This window comes from Parasteatoda tepidariorum, chromosome 2, assembly GCF_982258835.1.
Source record: "Parasteatoda tepidariorum strain Cologne lab strain chromosome 2, Ptep-v5.0, whole genome shotgun sequence".
Taxonomy (NCBI): Eukaryota; Metazoa; Arthropoda; class Arachnida; order Araneae; family Theridiidae; genus Parasteatoda; species Parasteatoda tepidariorum.
In genome coordinates this window covers 126,368,735-126,387,814 of record NC_141756.1, presented here as the reverse complement: position 1 = coordinate 126,387,814, position 19,080 = coordinate 126,368,735, and the positions used below count along the sequence as shown (strand labels likewise).

The 19,080-nt window shown below is 31.7% G+C and overlaps 1 long non-coding RNA gene across 1 annotated transcript; it reads left to right on the top strand.

Moving 5' to 3' along the window:
* Positions 1-9,722: 9,722 nt before the first annotated feature.
* LOC147816186 (uncharacterized) lies at positions 9,723-15,411 on the top strand. Its single transcript, XR_015431861.1, has 3 exons — positions 9,723-10,048; positions 12,445-12,632; positions 15,290-15,411. It is a non-coding gene; the product is annotated as an uncharacterized LOC147816186 (long non-coding RNA).
* Positions 15,412-19,080: the final 3,669 nt, after the last annotated feature.

Here is a 19,080-nt window from a genome sequence, read left to right as displayed (position 1 = left end):
ATAACTGAAAAAGGGATAAATTTCGTCTCCGGATCTACGTACACCACTCACTCCGTAACTCCCTTTAATATTAACTTATAATTTTCAAACTCTGCCAGAAAATAGAGTTTTATATACCAAACAATCGTACCAAAGGGGATTTTTATACACTAATTAGGGGGCACATAAAGAGCCAAAATAGAGTTTGTCAATTAACCGGAAGGAAGTTTTTTTAAGCTATATATTCGTGGAAGCATCGTGTGAGTCGTGGTGTTACCGCTATGGGGAAAGAAGTTTGTAGACGCGGTGGTCAGGGGTTCGGTCCAGGACGCGGATTAATTTGTATTTTTTTTTCTCTTTGCCTTATTTTATTTTTTGAAATTTATTTTTCGATATTTCATCGTGAATAAAGTGTTATATAGATAAAAATAATTATTTTTCTTTGGGAATGTGGGATTAATAGCTGAAAAAGGGATACATTTCGTGTCCGGAGCTACGCACACCACTCACTCCGTAACTCCCTTTAATATTAACTTATAATTTTCAAACTCTGCCAGAAAATAGAGTTTTATATACCAAACAATCGTACCAAAGGGGATTTTTATACACTAATTAGGGGGCACATAAAGGGCCAAAATTGATTTTGTTAATTAACCCGAAGGAAGTTCTTTAAGCTTCATATTCGTGGAAGCAACGTGTGAGTCGTGGTGAGATTGTTAGCGCCATGGGTAAAGAAGATTGTAGACCTGGTGGTCAGGGGGTCGGTGCTGGTCACGGATTAATTTTTAATTTTTTTTTTTCTTTTTACTTTATTTTATTTTTTGAAATTTATTTTTCGATATTTCAACGTGAATAAAGTGTTATATAGATAAAAATAATTATTTTTCTTTGGGAAAGTGGGATTAATAGCTGAAAAAGGGATAAATTTCGTCTCCGGAGCTACGTACACCACTCACTCCGTAACTCCCTTTAATATTAACTTATAATTTTCAAACTCTGCCAGAAAATAGAGTTTTATATACCAAACAATCGTACCAAAGGGGATTTTTATACACTAATTAGGGGGCACATAAAGAGCCAAAATAGAGTTTGTCAATTAACCGGAAGGAAGTTTTTTTAAGCTATATATTCGTGGAAGCATCGTGTGAGTCGTGGTGTGGTTGTTACCGCTATGGGTAAAGAAGTTTTTAGACGCGGTGGTCAGGGGTTCGGTCCAGATCACGGATTAATTTGTATTTTTTTTTCTCTTTGCCTTATTTTATTTTTTGAAATTTATTCTTCGATATTTCAACGTGAATAAAGTGTTATATAGATAAAAATAATTATTTCTCTTTGGAAAAGAGGGATTAATAGCTGTAAAAGGGATAAATTTCGTCTCCGGAGCTACGCACACTACTCACTCCGTAACTCCCTTTAATATTAACTTATAATTTTCAAACTCTGCCAGAAAATAGAGTTTTATATACCAAACAATAGTACCGAAGGGGATTTTTATACACTAATTAGGGGGCACGTAAAGGGCCAAAATAGAGTTTAATTAGAGGGCACGTAAAGGGCCAAAATAGAGTTTAATTAGAGGGCACGTAAAGGGCCAAAATAGAGTTTGTCAATTAACCGGAAGGAAGTTTTTTTAAGCTATATATTCGAGGAAGCATCGTGTTAGTCGTGGTGTGGTTGTTACAGCTATGGGTAAAGAAGTTTGTAGATGCTGTGGTCAGGGGTTCGGTCCAGGTCACGGATTAATTTTTAAATTTTTTTTTTCTTTTTACTTTATTTTATTTTTTGAAATTTATTTTTCGATATTTCAACGTGAATAAAGTGTTATATAGATAAAAATAATTATTTTTCTTTGGGAAAGTGGGATTAATAGCTGAAAAAGGGATAAATTTCATCTCCGGAGCTACGCACATCACTCACTCCGTAACTCCCTTTAATATTAACTTATAATTTTCAAACTCTGCCACAAAATAGAATTTTATATACCAAACAATCGTACGAAAGGGGATTTTTATACACTAATTAGGGGGCACATAAAGAGCCAAAATAGAGTTTGTCAAGTAACCGGAAGGAAGTTTTCTTAAGCTATATGTTCGTGGAAGCATCGTGTGAGTCGTGGTGTGGTTGTTACCGCTATGGGTAAAGAAGTTTGTAGACGCGGTGGTCAGGGGTTCGGTCCAGGTCACGGATTAATTTTTAATTTTTTCTTTTCTTTTTACCTTATTTTATTTTTTGAAATTTATTTTTCGATATATCAACGTGAATAAAGTGTTATATAGAAAAAAATAATTATTTTTCTTTGGGAAAGTGGGATTAATAGCTGAAAAAGGGATAAATTTCGTGTCCGGAGCTACGCACACCACTCACTCCGTAACTCCCTTTAATATTAACTTATAATTTTCAAACTCTGCCAGAAAATAGAGTTTTATATACCAAACAATCGTACCAAAGGGGATTTTTATACACTAATTAGGGGGCACATAAAGGGCCAAAATTGATTTTGTTAATTAACCCGAAGGAAGTTCTTTAAGCTTCATATTCGTGGAAGCAACGTGTGAGTCGTGGTGAGATTGTTAGCGCCATGGGTAAAGAAGATTGTAGACCTGGTGGTCAGGGGGTCGGTGCTGGTCACGGATTAATTTTTAATTTTTTTTCTATTTATTTTATTTTATTTTTTTTGAAGCTTATTTTTCGTCATTTCAGCATGAATAAAGTTTTCTATATATAAAAATAACTGTTCTTTTTTGGGAAAAAGGATATATTAGCTAAAAAACGGATAAATTTCGACTCTGGAGCTATGCTCATGACTCACCCCGTAACTCCCTTTAATATTAACTTATAATTTCCAAAATCTGCCGGAAATTAGAGTTTTATGTACCAAAGGGAATTTTTATACACTATTTAGGGGGCACATAATGAGCCAAAATAGATTTTGCTTATTAACCGGAAGGAAGTTCTTTAAATGGATATTGGAAGGTAAGAAGAAAAACATCCAAACCAGTCAGATTATTGAAAAAATTGTATTCTTTCTTTTTATAATGGCCTTTCAATTCTTTTTTTTTTCTGTGTCATAGTTTCCCGACAGGGATGGGGGGATTATCGCATTAGGCGGTGCAGCCCTTCTGCAGGAACCTAACAAAATTGTGGTTGATTAAGAGATGTTATGGATTTTCGGAAAATTTTGAAGATTGATGTATCCTTTATCTTAATTAAATATAATATTTTTCAAATTTGGAAATTTGATACTAGAAAACTATGAAGTTTGCAAATATTTGTTTGTTTTTAACACTTTTTGTAAAGAATTTTTGAAGGTATTGGTAAGATAGTTTATTTGTATAATTTATGTGTTTTTTTTCTCTCTTTGTGTGATAATTCAAAGGGATGTTCTCAAATATACTTTTCCTCACATTTTTTGTTATTTCATAAAGTATATGTGATTCGATTTTTAAAAATATTTCACTCAGAGTAGTACTAATAAAAAAAAATCAGGCGGTGGATTGCAGATCTACCAAATTACATTTTTATTATATTGTCGGCATTGAGCAGTAGACGCAATTCTGAGTTTGCGACTATCTATGTTCAACTAGTCTTGTAATTTTGTACCCAGCCCAAAAGACAAGAGAACTCATAGATCAAGCATTGGGATAAACTAGCTTTCGCGGAGGTCTTTTTGATGAAACTAATTCGCATTTGCGTTATAGTGAGAGGAAAACCACGAAAACATCTCCCCGTTAGCCCGAAGACTGAGGTATACTAACCCTTGATCCATCTACCACTGAGGATATCCTACGAGTGCACTGTGTTCGGTGCGAGTCGGGACCGGAATTCGAATCAACCAGCACCTCTGGGTTCCCAAACTAGGGCATCTCATTCAGAGGTGAACGCTCTATCTACAGCAGCTCTGATAAAATTTGTCGAAAAAATTTTTCAATAAAATATAGCAAAATTATTTAATTAAGTATTTAATTTAAATTTCAAAATGATTCCGCTGAATTTATTTTTACGCAAAAACACTTAAATTATTTACTTATGATAGAACTCCGATGTTAAGCATCACTGGCTGCTGTCAATGTGCGAGTGGGTAACCACTTTGATCAGCCTGCGTAGGGACCGAGGATGCGCCGTATTGGTCCGCGTTAAGCTATTCTACCATATAGTACTCGACTTCGTGCGCAGGTCGTCGGCCTACCAAAGCAGGGGAGCCATCTCCTTTGCAGAGGATCAAAATTGCGATGGTATGTCTTCGGATCATCCTCACGGATGTTTCCCAGACCGTCGCCAATAGCCCATTGTGTAGCTCTAATGCGACGTCAATAAAGTACCTACCTGCATATGAGTTATTATTACTAAAATTAGCAACAGCAAAAAAACATTTATAGTTTAAATGCATTAGCTATAAAATATATTTTCCATTATTTGATAGAAAGGTTTCAGAAGAGCATCAAAACAAAAATGTTAAACGACTTAATATGGGAGTAAAATGTTTATAACTTCATATTCAAATATTTTTCTATACGCGGGAGCTGAAAGGTTTTTCACTTGTGAAGAGGACGGTGACCCAAAATAAGTTGGGAAGCTATGTTATACACGCTAAGAAGATTTTAGTCCCAGCTTCTTCAATAATTATCGTTATATTTTTGACGGTGTTAAACATTAATTTACGACTTTTTTTCTCCTCATTTCTGACAAGGATTCTAAAAATATATATATTAACCGCTTCCCTTACCCAATATTTGTTGAAACAAATGCATAAAATCGACATATTTTTTTTATTTCATTAATAAATACAAGGAACTGAAACAAAACATAATAAACAAGTTTTAAGTTAAAATTGTATTTTTTTTTATTTGTGAAAAAATATTTAATTCACTATTAGTTTACTAACCCGAGTTATCTCGGGAAAGTGAAGAAAATTAAATAGTAGTCTTTGTATAATAGTTTCTAAAAGTGACAACACAAATTGATACTTTACAACAGCCAGTGAAGTGATGTCCCATTTGTTTTACCCTTTTTCTTCTATGTAATGTCATCAACCATCGTATAAACAATTGCACAAAACATGTTTGCAGTCCCACAATCTAACAGCATAACTCCCTAACAAACTTCTGATCACAGCAGATTTTTTTTTTCTTTTTTGCTTTAGGAAAACAAAGCGTACCGACAAATTCTGCTATGCCCGAGTTCTCTCGGGATAATAAATATTTGCAATATATACGTACCCGAGTTAACTCGGGATAATCAGCGAAGCGGTTTAAGGGCGGACGTTGCAAATCACCTGAATGACAGTTATTTTTAAAAGTAACGCTTTAAAAAAGAAAAAGCGAATAAATTTAACCCTTTGCACTCGAGGGCCTTTCATCGATTAAACACAATTCACACGCAAAACTAAGGAGGATATTATTGAATTAGTTTAAATAATTATTAAAAATTATTTTTTATGTTGAATTATCATCGGATAAAGGAATTTTATAATCGTGTGCATGAATTTTACGATTTGCTTTAAAAGTTTTTAAGTAATAGCGAAATACGCACAAAGTGACATTAACAATTAGGGTACCGAACTTTCAATCGCTCACCAGCCTTAATATTTGGAACCCGTATTTTATAGACTACGGGCAACAACCCTCCATGTTTTGATGATAACGAATCGAAATCCTTCGAAAAAAAGTTACATTTAATGCAAGGAAAATACGGGTTTGTGTTTGAGTTTAGTTGAGTTATATTTCTTAAAAAGCGTGAAAAGTATAAAGAAATAAAAACTGAGGAGGATAGAAAAAAAATGAATAAAATGAGAAACTAAGTTAAGGATTTAAATTACGGCTGCAAATTCTTCTGATTACTTGCCAACATATTAATTATTTAAAAATCGCTCATAGTTACTTCCGGCACTCTACCCGTCCCTTGTCATCCATTTGTGTTTTTCAATCTTTTCTTTGTAAGGTCTCCTTTTAAGAGAGGAATTCTAATTTTTTTTCCTTTTCTTGCATGATTCCCATATTTAAGTCATTATCTTTTTCATAATTTCCTTTCAAACTTGCTAATTCACAAAATGGGAATTTTTAGTGTAAGATACGTATTAAATTAATAATAGCACATAAAATAATGACATCCCGCCTGGAGGGGAGGGTAGGAGTTCTTAAAACTGCAACAGTTTGTTACAAAGGGCAGGGAGGGAGTTCGGCAAAACGCACATTTCGATTAAAATCAAAACTTTTAAAATCAGTAGATTAAATAATTTGTATAACTAGTTTTTGTACGGTTTATATATTTTTCATCAAAATTAGTACACATGTAAACAATATTGTTATTATGCTTACAAATGTCATTAGAAACATGCAGTTAAATTTTAAAAATAAAATGTGAAATACGATCTATAATACGCCTTTTTGTTTCTGAAATTGTTATATTGTTTATGTATTGTAGCGTGAATGCCTTTTTTAACACATAAAGTTTTAACGAAATGATTAAAATAACTCATTTCCTAACTAAAAATGCTTGCACACAATGCTAACTAACATGCATGTTTTGTTTTTTTCTCTTAACGAATAACATGTGATAGATAGCAATCAGCTAGTCAAAAAATAACATGATAACTGTTTTTCTTTTTCGATAATTAAATGTAATTGGTTTTCCAATGATAAGTGTATTGTTTTAAAATATTATCCTTCCAAGGTGTATTTTCGCATATAAATAGTACTTTTATTTTGAATATAAATACCAAATATCATATAATGTTGAATTACTTAAACTAATGTAAAAAAATTATTAAGAAAAAAGCTTTTTTATCGCTTTGAACAAAAAAATAAATATTAGGTATAACTTGTAAGAATCGAGTTGAGTGTCTCACAATTTTCCTGATATTATGACCATTTTGTAGAAAAGTTTATCTTATAATGTGTCATAAGAATTTCTTATAATTTTTTTTTTAAAGAAAGCAGATGAAAAGACATTGGTTAATTGAATGTTATTTTATTTCATAACCACCGTTGAACGGGTAACACATTTCTGAGTTAACGCATATCAATGTTCAATTCTGTAGCCTTAAAATTTGAACCCAACCCAGAAAACAAGGAAACTCCTGGGATAAGCATTGCGAAAATCTAGCCTTCGTGCAGGACATTTTGAAGAAACTAATCACACTTACGATAAGTAGGTATATGCATATACCCCTTGCCTTTAGGATATAAATAGTAGAAACGCATGACCAGTTAGTAGAACAATGTGTATGTTTGAGTAGTTTTAAAGTTACGGTAGTGATTTTTATATGTTATAACCGTCGTTGAACAGCCGACCCACTTTTGTTTTGTGTTTACGTCTACTAATGTTCAACTCCATAGACTTGTACTTTTGAACCAATCCAGAAGAAGGTAACTCCTGGATCAGTACCCCCAGAGGTTTGATTTGTTATGGGAGCATGGGGGATTTTATGACTTGACAGATTTAACGTGCATCAGTCACCATTTACTGCCCGGGGTGCAGAGCCGGATTATACCTTTCGTAGGCCCTAGGCACAGCCGTTTTTTGGGCCCTCCCCTCCTTCCTCCACTCCTCCCCTCTTTTCAAAATACATGCTAAAATTTTTTTGCATATTTTTTTTTTACATTTTTATTAATATGGATTTTAATTTACAAATTTGTTTATCGAACTTTTTGCGTAGTTTGGAATTCGACAGCATAATACAAGATTTCGTTGAATCCAAAAATCGCAAAAAAGTAATATATTAGATCATAAGATTCTGCAAAATAATTTATTACCGAAAAATATTATATTTTTATTTGTATCTTCGTAATTTTGTGCAAAATACACTTGTTGTTTTTAAAGCTAAATTATTTTTGTCAAAAATTTTTTTTCTCCCAAGTTTTTCGTAGGCCCCTGAATTTCGTAGGCCCTAGGCACGTGCCTAGTGTGCCTATAGGTTAATCCGGCCGTGCCGGGGTGTCTTTAGCCGGCTGGGTTCGAACCAGCGTGCTCTTGGACATGGGCCCTATCAACCAGGCTGCCCTTCGGTAGTGATTTCTGTTAAATAATTTAACTTGAGCCGCGATGGTTCAGAGGTAAGAGCGTTCACCTTCCAATGAGGTGAACCGGGGTTCCATCCCTGCGATGGCTGGTCGATACGAATTCCGCATCCGGCTTGCACTGACCACAGTGCTGATATGAGATATCCTCAGTGGTAGACGGATCTCCTAGCCGTCAGGCTAACCGTGGGAGGTGTCTTCCTCTCCATGTAACGCAAATGCGGGTTGGTTCCATCAAAAAGTCCTCACAAAGGCAAATTTCTCCCAATATTTGATCTATGAGTTTCCTTGTCTTCTGGATTGGGTTCAAAATTACAGCGCTACGTAGTTGAACATTAGTAAACGTAAACCCAAAAATTGGGTGGACTGTTCAACGACGGTTATAATATAAAAATAAAATAAAATAATTCAACTTATTGTTATAGTCAATTAGCTGAATAGAAAAATAAACGAGCATATCTTTTTATTTTATCGCATTAACCTAAACAAATCGAGAATTTAATGCTACAAAATATAGGTTGTTACGTAAAAACTGCCTCGATGTATATTTTTAGTACCCTTTTAAAAAATAGAAGTCATAAAAGTCTGCGTAGTGGGAGTTGTGAATTTAATAGAGAGGAAAAAAGAAAGAAAACGCTATCAATCGCCGCCTGAGGGGGTCGGTCTGAAAACATCAAAACTTGGTTCACTGATAGAGGAAATATGGAGAGTTATAAAGCAATTATTAAAAACACCAAGTTTAAATCGTATTCAAAGTGGTTTTAATATTTTCTTTACCAACTTCATTCTTATAATGGTTCGATTTTGACAAAAAAAAATTTCTTTTTCTCTCTATCGCTGAAATACCGATTTGAGACTTCTGGTCATTTTTTTAAAGGATTCTGATATTCTGAAAGTTCATAATAAAAACTTTTTTACGAAACAAACTGCATGCTCTGGATGTTTTAAATCCTCGGATTTCGAATTCATAACAAACTTAAAATAATAATAATAATAATAAATCTAGCTCGACCTCTTCGTATTTCACTCAAGGAAAAATGAAAAAATAGAATCCTTGAATATTAATAAATAAAATTTTTAATGTTATTTTTAATCATATAAGAAATACTTTCAACTCGAAAAATTAACATATTTTAGTCTGTTTTTTTTATTTGTTTTTATGCGATAAGGTAAAAAAGGAAATTTAATTCATTAAAACCAGCATACAAAAACTTTTTTTTTCCTCACTACCATAAAATTTTTTTTCTTCCAAGTATTTCTCTTTATTTCAAAAGGAGAATAAATCACGAAAAAAACACTCTTATTACGGCACATCATAATCATATCTTGAAGGATGGGTTTTCAAAACAAAAAGATTAAAATCAAAGTCGTTAACTCAAAATTTTTAAAAAGATACTATGATCATCAATCATTGAACTGGCGACCTTTTCCCCAATTAGACCCTGGGCCAAGAGCGTTTATCATTCAAGTTCGTTCCGATGAAAAAGGGGCAACTTTAATTTTCATTTAAATAAAAAAATATGTTTCGTAATATTTTATTACGCAAAATTTAAAGTTCAATAATTGCGCATTATTTTATATGGTCTTAAAAAAGTACTAACTATTTTTTATCAGCCTTATTTCTTCTCGCTAGCAATGAACCAATAAAAACGCTGGTTTCAAAACATGCCTCAGACAGCTAACGAATCAAATCGACTCTTTCTTAAAAACATCTGTTGCTTCGATCTTGTGTTTGTAAACAAACTGTTAAATGCTCGTTCAAATGTTTTTGCTTTCGTATTATTTTCTCATATATATTCTTAAATAAAACTTAAATTCTGAATAAAACATTATTTAATTCTTAATAAATAGTTCTTTCATTCTTATCACTAATAATTTTTATCACTGCTATGCTTTATTTCAAATGATGGAAAAGAAAATAATTACTCGAAGTGACAATGAAAAATTTATTAATCGAGAACGTGCAAATGTTTTGCCTGAAATATGTATTTTGTGTCGTACAGAAAAATACACAAAAGAACGTCATTCTGGCAAGCGAAAAAAAGAAACATTAAGTAAGTGTGAAACTAAAGAAAATAAATTGCTGTCTGCTGCAATTTCTAAAAACGATGAGAAATTGCTTATGCAAATACGTGACAAAGATATGGTGGCAATCGAAGTTTGCTACCATAGATCTTGTCATAAAAATTGCACTAAATTTCTGACTGTAAAAGAAGTTTCTTCTGAAAATTCAGAACTATACGAAAAATCTTTTGAGGTATTTAAAAAGTGTATTTTGGAAGAAAAAGTCATTAAAAAGGACAAAGTTTATGATATGAACAAGAAAAAAGAAAAATTTATCAGAACTGTAAAGGAAGTTGAAGGTATTGAAATGAAAGATTTTCAGGAATGATACCTTAAAGAAAAAAATTGAAAAAGCGTGTCCTCAATTTGATTTTGTCAAACAAAAATCAAAAAATATGAGTGAATTAGTTGTTTGCCTGACATCAGCTCCAACAATAATAAATTTATGCGAACAGAGCTCCACTGACAGTGAAGATGCTGATGAAACATTTAGAGCCACAAATAACTCTTCAGGAGGACTTCTAAGAGACTTGTATACCTCATCCATTGCACTAAAAACAATTATTAATGATGTGCCTTCAAATGTTTGTCCTTGGCCTCCTAATGCATGTGATTTAACAGAGGATGCTGCTTTGAAAATTATTTCACCAGAACTGTTTAATTTTCTTGCTTGGTGTATTGGCGCTTCAGAAGATGTCATCTTAGAAAGACACGTCAATGTAGAGCCAGGCATCAGATTGAAACTGCTATCTATAGCCCAAGATTTAATTTTTCTTTCCTCAAAGGGCAGAATACAGACACCGAAGCATCTTGCATTAGGCATGGCTGTTCGTCATTTTACTGGTTATTCAAAATTAAATTCCCTCTCAAATTCTGAGGTGCAAATTTCTATGCGAATCGTTGAATTTGATTGGTTAACATAGGCTTAGGCGAAGCGCTGTTATTGGAAATCTTAAATTTGTTCTTAATAGTCGTTCTGTCTGTACACAACGTAAATCACTCTGTAATTTTTGTAATCTATTATTAACCTTTGCACCTTTAATAAGCGAAACTAATTTTGTGTCATGTCATCTTTTATTTATCATGAACGAGGATTAAGGGTCTGGCTTGACCCAGGGACCTCTCTACTCCAAGGCTAAGCTAGCCACCGTTACTTCTGTCTGTACATCTGTCTTTATTTCCAGGCAGATATATTAATTTTATTTTTGTAAATACAGTAGAATATCACATCCGTTATTTTAATTAAAGTGTTTTTATTTACAATTTTATGTATTTACAATTAGTATTTCTCAGTTACTGCTGCCATAATGAAACAATTCATGAAATCTTTAAATTAAAAAGCACTCTTTTTATTGCTTAACTATTATAGTATTGACCATTTTATTTCAGTAACAAATTGACTTTTTGTTATTGGATGAAGTTAGTTCATAAGCTTAACTTTGCAAATCTACTATTTGAAATGTCTGTTGTTTCTTGTGTTTTATTTACTTTCCTATATATACTACTATGATCAGCGGTGGTCTAAATTGAGTTTTAAAACTGTTTACATTTTCAAATATAATAAAATGTTTTAATTTTCCGGTAATTTTACAACACTCAAATTTAAAGAATACTTTTTTATAGTTTAGCTACATAGAATTAACCATTTAATTTGAATAACAAGTAAGCTTTCTGTTAGTTGCTTTGGTTTCACATTGCAAATCTGCAATTTGTAATTTTTGTTACTTCTTTTGTATTTTATTCTTTCTATCTACTAATTTGCTGACCCTTGGCCTAAATTAAATTTTAATATAGCTTGCATTGTGAAATATATTAAAATGCAATAGGTATTTCATGATTTAATTTTAAGGTTAATTATTCTTGAGCTCAGTTTAACCATTTATTATACTAGTAAACATTTTATGCATTTCTATATTGATTTTCTTAAAAGATATAAAATGTAATAATTTTCATTTTTAAATTTTTCTAAAATGTAGGTGTAATATCAGTAGTATATTATATTTAAAATTTCGTTTAAGTATTCATACTTAACATTATATGATTATAAAAATTTCTATGCTATTAGTAGTTGTGAATTAAATTTGTGATTTGGAGTTGTGTACCTGTTATATTTAGTTGTATTAATTAAAATTCATTATATTTTAATAATTCTTTAGATCATAATTTTTTTAAAAAAAAGTCTTTATATTGTTTATGTAAAATATTAAAGGATTACAGCTGTTTTAAGCCGTTAAATTTATTTTTCTTGCTTATTGTATTTTAGTTATCACATATTTGAAAAAGATTTTTTATAGCTTGAAAATCTTTATTACTATCTATATTATCAATTAGATTGTAATTATAAGATGCTTTAAAAAAAGTTGTTTTAATTTTGATATTTCTCTAGAAAAAAGTGTTACTCGGAAGAAAAAAAACATATATTCTTGGGCAATGGGAAGATTTCCCTATCATGATCTGTAGCTGAATAATCTCCAAATATTTGCAACTTCCGGGCAGCGGTTTACAAGGTACTGGACACATTACAGACGAGGACCAACTTGAAGGATATATATCTCATGACCTCCAATCAAGCTTGTATATCTTTTTTTCTTTAAATTGAGATTTTAAAATCTATTAAATGCATTGGCAATTGCAATTTGCACGACAGGTTCTTGTGATATGGAAAAATTCCTGGAGAGATTTCATTTACTATCCAGGGTTTTAGTTTTTGCATCAAAAGCTGGTTTTAACACGACATGTCAAAAACCTGTCGAAAAGTATAATTAACTGTTTGTCGAAATGTGGCAAAAACTTATAAAAACCAGTGACATGTTTCTTTTTTGTCATTAAAGATATTTTATTAAACATCCATCTACATAATTATTTCAATCATGCATAATATTTGCATTTTAATTACTAATATAATTATTATTCATATTATACATCATATATTAAAAATGTATCTAAAATAATTTATTTACTTTCTTAATGACTAATGTATTATTTATATTTTAAGGTTATTATGTTTGATATATTATAACTGTTAAGTTTACATTACAGATAATTACTATTTTTCTAATTGTTGAGTTGGTAGTTGTTATTCGTCTGAATATTGATGGTACAATTTAGACAGATTTCTTAGCTTTCTTAAAACTAAAGTTGTCACTAATAATTGTATAATCTTAACCTGCGTATTTTTTTGTAATTCACATTATTTGTTTTTCATGCTTATGTGTGCAGCTTGAAAAAATAATCAGACCACCCAGTATCATTTTTGATCTAATGATCAGATCTTCACATTCTCTGACTCAGTCCTCATGGTTTGAAAGGGTGATCTCAAATATGGCAATTAATTAGTGCAGATGACATTTTAAGGTACAAAATCAGATGGATTAACGTATTCTGAATAATTAGGATTTCTGACCCACAATCGTGGAAAAGGTCCCAATAATTTGGTCAGGAGAGTAGTCCAAAATTTGTACCCCTTGATGTTAAGTTTTATATTTCGAATATTTCGTCATATCTGAAGAACTTTTTAGTCGAATTGAAAATATTTTGCCCACAATTATTAAGTTTGTTTATCCAACGATAATTCGATGCAAAAAAATAACTTGCATATTTTATTTACAGGGGTCTGTCCAGACCGAATTTACTACCGTTTAGCGGTACCTTCACAAATTCAACTTTACGAAAAACGTAGTTTCACACATTTAATTTTAGGAAAAACGGTAGTTTCACAAAATACTTTTTCTTAAAATTTTATTTTTGTATTCCTTAAGAAATGATAAATCCATATTCTTGCCATATTTTTGTGTTGGATTTTTAAATATAATTTTTAATTTTTCACAAATTATGTCTAAATTTTCACAAAATAGGTACCTCTCAGAAGAACCTAGACAGACCCCTGATTTAGCAATAATAATCTAAGAAATTTTATACTGTAATGTGCACAATTATATATATTTTTACGGAATAATTTTGCTATGTAATCATTATATCATTTACTCGTATAAATCGATTAATTTTTTTCAATCAATCGGTTAAAGTGCTTTATCAAGTTGATAACAATATTTAGTACAGTTATTAAAATAAATTTCCCAATACTCCGGTGATTTCACTAGCTTTGATGAAACTGCAGATTTTTAGGAGCCTGTAATTTTAAATTTCTGGGTTCTTTTTTTTTTTTGTAAAAGCAGGTCTCTATTTGAAATTATTTAAATATCTCTATTTTAAAAATCTGAATAAAATGTAAAAATTTGAAAAACTGTGATTTGCAACTAATTCCGTAATAGTTCAACTAAGAATTTTAACAAGAAGCACTTTGCTAAGCATAAGATAAAACTACATCTGTCCATTGCTTGTGTGCAAAATAATTTAAAAATGAGTGTATAATATTTGGTAGCTTCAGCATAACTTAATATGAAAATATTGTATTCACACAAATTTAATCAAATAGATTATTCTCAATAAATTTTAGTTATCATATAGGTAATTCAAATGAAATATACTACTAATAAACTGCAATAGATTTGAAGTGAAAATTAAAAATTTGACTGTAGCAACTGTTACATCTGTTAAACTCTGACTTATTTTATTAGATCTGTGGAGAGGAAGCAAAATTTACTTCTATTTTTTTTATTTATTTCATAACTTTATTTATTATACTTCGTATATTTCAGTGACTGCACTTTGTTCTGAAAAAAAAAATCATAATTTTTTTCAATTTCTATATATTTTTCTAGTAGTAAATTAGATAAATTGCAATTTTGCAAATTCTTAGTCATAATTATTCAATATTTACTATTGATAATCAATCATCCTCTTCACCAAAACTTACGATTTTCGACAGTGATTGTCAAAACTAAAAGGGGGATTAATGTCAGAACCATTGAACATCATAGTTGATCACTTGTTATTTTCTATGTTTATTTATTTATAATTACTTCACATTCATATTAGCTAATAATTATTTTCTTACCTAAAATTTTAGGTTTCTGATATGAGTGTTAAAACTGTGTTTAAATCTGTATAAAACAGTCAATTGTCTAATGCATGCCAACTTTGACTTTAGCATTTTCTCCACTGTTAATAACCTTGTCCTCTTTGCTTCAATTTTGATTTTTTTCCCCAGGCATGAAAATTTACTTCATTTCAATGAAGTAAGCTTTCATGTCTTTACTCAAAAACATTGCTATATACTTTTCTATGGATGTTTAGCTGAAATTTTATAACATTTTTCTATTCTCTTTCAGAGCATATTCTCAGTTAAATAGTTTGAAATGTGCACTGGATGATGAACAGAGGTTCTGTATCTATTTATCCTTGTGGTATTGGTGGACAAGAGGGTACGAAAACAAGGTATTTTTCAGTTAGCTAGGCACAAGAAATTTAATTATTTTATTTAAATTTTTATGTGTTAAAAAAAAAGTTGGAGGTCTACATTTTTCATCAAAAATATTTGTTTATGCAGGGTGTAATTATTTCTCATTTTTTTGCTGTTTACTTATATTTTGTGGCTTTTTTTTTAAACATAATATTTACTTTGTAAAAGGAAGATATAATAATTTATATTTATTAAACATTTCTATGTTTAAAATTTTTGTTTTTCTTTTAAATTGTAGTTTTGACTAAGTATGGTAAAATAATAAGCATTTCATTCAAATTATTTGTTGATGAAAGTATTTTATTTAAAGTCTGTTTATTTTTATAGATTAGTTTTTAGTTTTCACATACAATTTATTTAATGTTTCTTTTGCTTTTGTTACATTGCTTCAGCTAAAAATTTTTTAAATCTTTACAAAAATTAATGATCAATTTAATAATTTATGCTCGCCATTTTAAAGTTTTTATAATATTTTTCTCAATGTTTTCTGTCCATTAAGTAAATAATTCTATTGTGTATTAACTGCAAAATTTGCATGAAATAAGAAATATTTTCAAGTCAAAATCTACCATCCTTTTTTTTTTAAACTCTTAATTATTAAAGATTGTTACTAATTGAAGATTATTATGGTCTTTGGTGTAATATATTCATAACATTTCAGTTTTATAGCTGATTTCTTTTATAGCCAGGCAAGAGATTCATCTGACTTGTCCCTGGGCAAAGTTTCAAACTTTTTAAACTTTAGAAAAAAGTTCCTGAATAAAAAAAAAATCTTTAGTGTCTATTTTTCTTAATATTTCTGCATTATTTTGTTTTACTTTACTATGTTATCCTATTTAATCATGATAATCTTTGGTTTGTTAGACTGTTAATGTGCACAAATTATAACTTTAAATAAGTATGTAAATTATGAAAATGAGTTTTACCTACTTTTTTTTAATTATTTTTTCACGAGTTGATATGTGTATTTTAGCTTTTTTATTTTTTTCTCACTCTTATAACAAGCCTAGTTAGTGACTATAATAAGCTATCTGATTGGAGGAAATAGTCATCCCTGGGTCGGGGAAGCCTGTTTCAGATGCTTCAGACTTTTCTATTATCTAGTAGAACTTAGTCAGGCATAAATTATAGTATTATAAGTTTTTAAAGTCACACCAAACAATAAAAATTTAGAAGACCAATGGGAGTACTATTCTTTTAGTGTACCGTGATCTTAACATGGTAGATAAACTTGAAGGGGAAAAATAAAACTTTATGTTTGCATAATTTATGTTATGGTACACATGCTATGAGATAAGAGACAGCTGCATAGAATAAAAAACAGAAATCGGGACACATAGAATAAGGAAACTTCTCTAGAATTTATTTGCATTAATAAATATTATTAAAAAAATTGCATTTTAAGCTCTCTGTTTTTAGATAAATGCAGTTTTCATTGACTTCTATCAACATAAAAAATTAAAACCATACACATGGATATCATTACACTGCAATGCATCTTATACATACACAGTCCAGTCACATTAATGTGACCACCTGTCAAAAGCCAGAATAACCACCTTTGGCAGAGCGGACCGCTACGAGACGTGCAGGAAGAAAGTCAATTAGGTTTCTGAAAGTGTTCACTGGGATGTTGAGCCATGCCGACTCCAGTGCCGTGGCCTGCTGCACTGGATAACGCGGTTGAGGATCCATGGCACGAACAACCTGATCGAGGTGGTCCCACAGATTCTCGATTGGGTTTAAATCCGATGAGTTTGCCGGCCAGGGGAGTACGGTAAATTCATCCTGGTGCTCTTCGAACCACGCACATGCACTGCGAGCTGTATGACACCTCACATTGTCCTGGTGGTAGATGCCATCATTCTGAGGAAAAATCATCTGCATGTAGTGGTGGACATGGTCCGCATGGACAGATACGTACTTGTACTGATCCATCGTGCCTTCCACAATGATGAGTGCACCCAGTGAATGCCAGGAAAACATTCCCTAAACCATAACGCTCCCTCTTCCAGCCTGCAGCTTTCCGGCAATTGTTGCAGGGTGTTGCTTTCAGACGTTTCACGCCGTATACGCCAACGTCCATCTGTCCCATGGAGCATAAAATGTGATTCATCGGAAAAAGCCACCTGTTGCCACTCTGTGGACGTCCAGTTGCGGTACTGGCGTGCAATTTCCAGCCTTCGTCACCGATGAACAGCAGTCAGCATGGGTGCATTAACCAGGCGTCTGCTGCGGAGGCCCATGCGCAGCAGCGTTCGCTGAACAGTTGTTGAGGATACACTCTTGGTAGCCCCTTGGTTCATCTGGACGGTCAGTTGCTCAACAGTTGCACGTCTATTCGTCTGAACGCATCTCCGTAGCCTTCATTCGCGTCTGCCATCTTTGGCCCGTGGTGCACCACATGTGCCACGGCGCTTGTTTTGTATAGTGCCATTTTGCCATGCACGGTATACTTTTACCACGGCGGTATGCGAGCAGTTCACAAAATCAGTCGTTTCCAAAATGCTTCCACCCTTGGCCCGAAAGCCAATAGTTATGCCCTTTTGGACGTCGGATAAATCACTACATTTCTGCATTGCGCCAACGACTGAAATGCTTTTCGATGCCCTAGGACATCCAATATATACACTACACTGTAATGTGCTGCCACCTACACTCTGCGATTGGTTATTTCACTTTGACGTCGAAAGTAGGTGGTGGTCACATTAATGTGACTTGACTGTGTAAAAGGGAACTTAACTTTTTTTGTTGACTAATACATTGTCCAAAATAGTAAATATCATGTAAAGTAATTTTTATCAGCATCATTAAGAATAATTATTATAAATATTAAGTATGCTTTTACCATTGCTTTAATATAAGCTATGTAAAATGATTTTTCCACACTATCCTGTTCCTCACTATCCAAAACATTTTAAAACTATTACCCCATGATGATTTAGGAGTACTGTTTATTAAAATTTAGTAAAAAAAAAAAGCTATAATATTTGTCAATAAATTTAACATGCTGAGTAAAATGTTGAGATTAGATAATAAGAAAAACTGTGAAATTAACAAAATATACTAAAAATTAATTATCTAAAAATTCCTAAATAAAGTAAATTTTCAAAGCCCAAAAGATATTTCTTTTAGCTGATAGACAAATCTCGCTGTCAGTCCACAGAAAGCACATAAATTTTAAATTTAAACATTTCAATTTTAAATGCTTCATCTCATGGAAAAGGGGGGTGGGAGGAGAAACCTTCCAAGTGTAGCCACTTTCCAGAAAAATTTAAAAGCTGGTAGCAATTGTCATCCAAAAATATTTGTAAATTTATGTTACAGCTGATAAATTGTATTCCTGAAATATCCCTAAAATTAAAGCCTTTAAAACTTACAATAACCTCATTAAGTAATTGGTGCCTCTTTTAAAAATTTTCCAAACTATGGCCATCCTGCAATGCGCGGATGAACTTATTTATTTCTATAATATTCGCTACCGAAACCTTCAACTTAGAATAATAAAATTAGAATTTTTTTTTAGAACATGGAATTAAATATAAATATTTTTTTTCATTATTATTTTGCTAATTCCTAACATTTCGACAAATTTGGCCCATGCATATAATTTGGGTGACATTTGTAGAACATTTTACGAAGATTGTTGCCATATTGGCA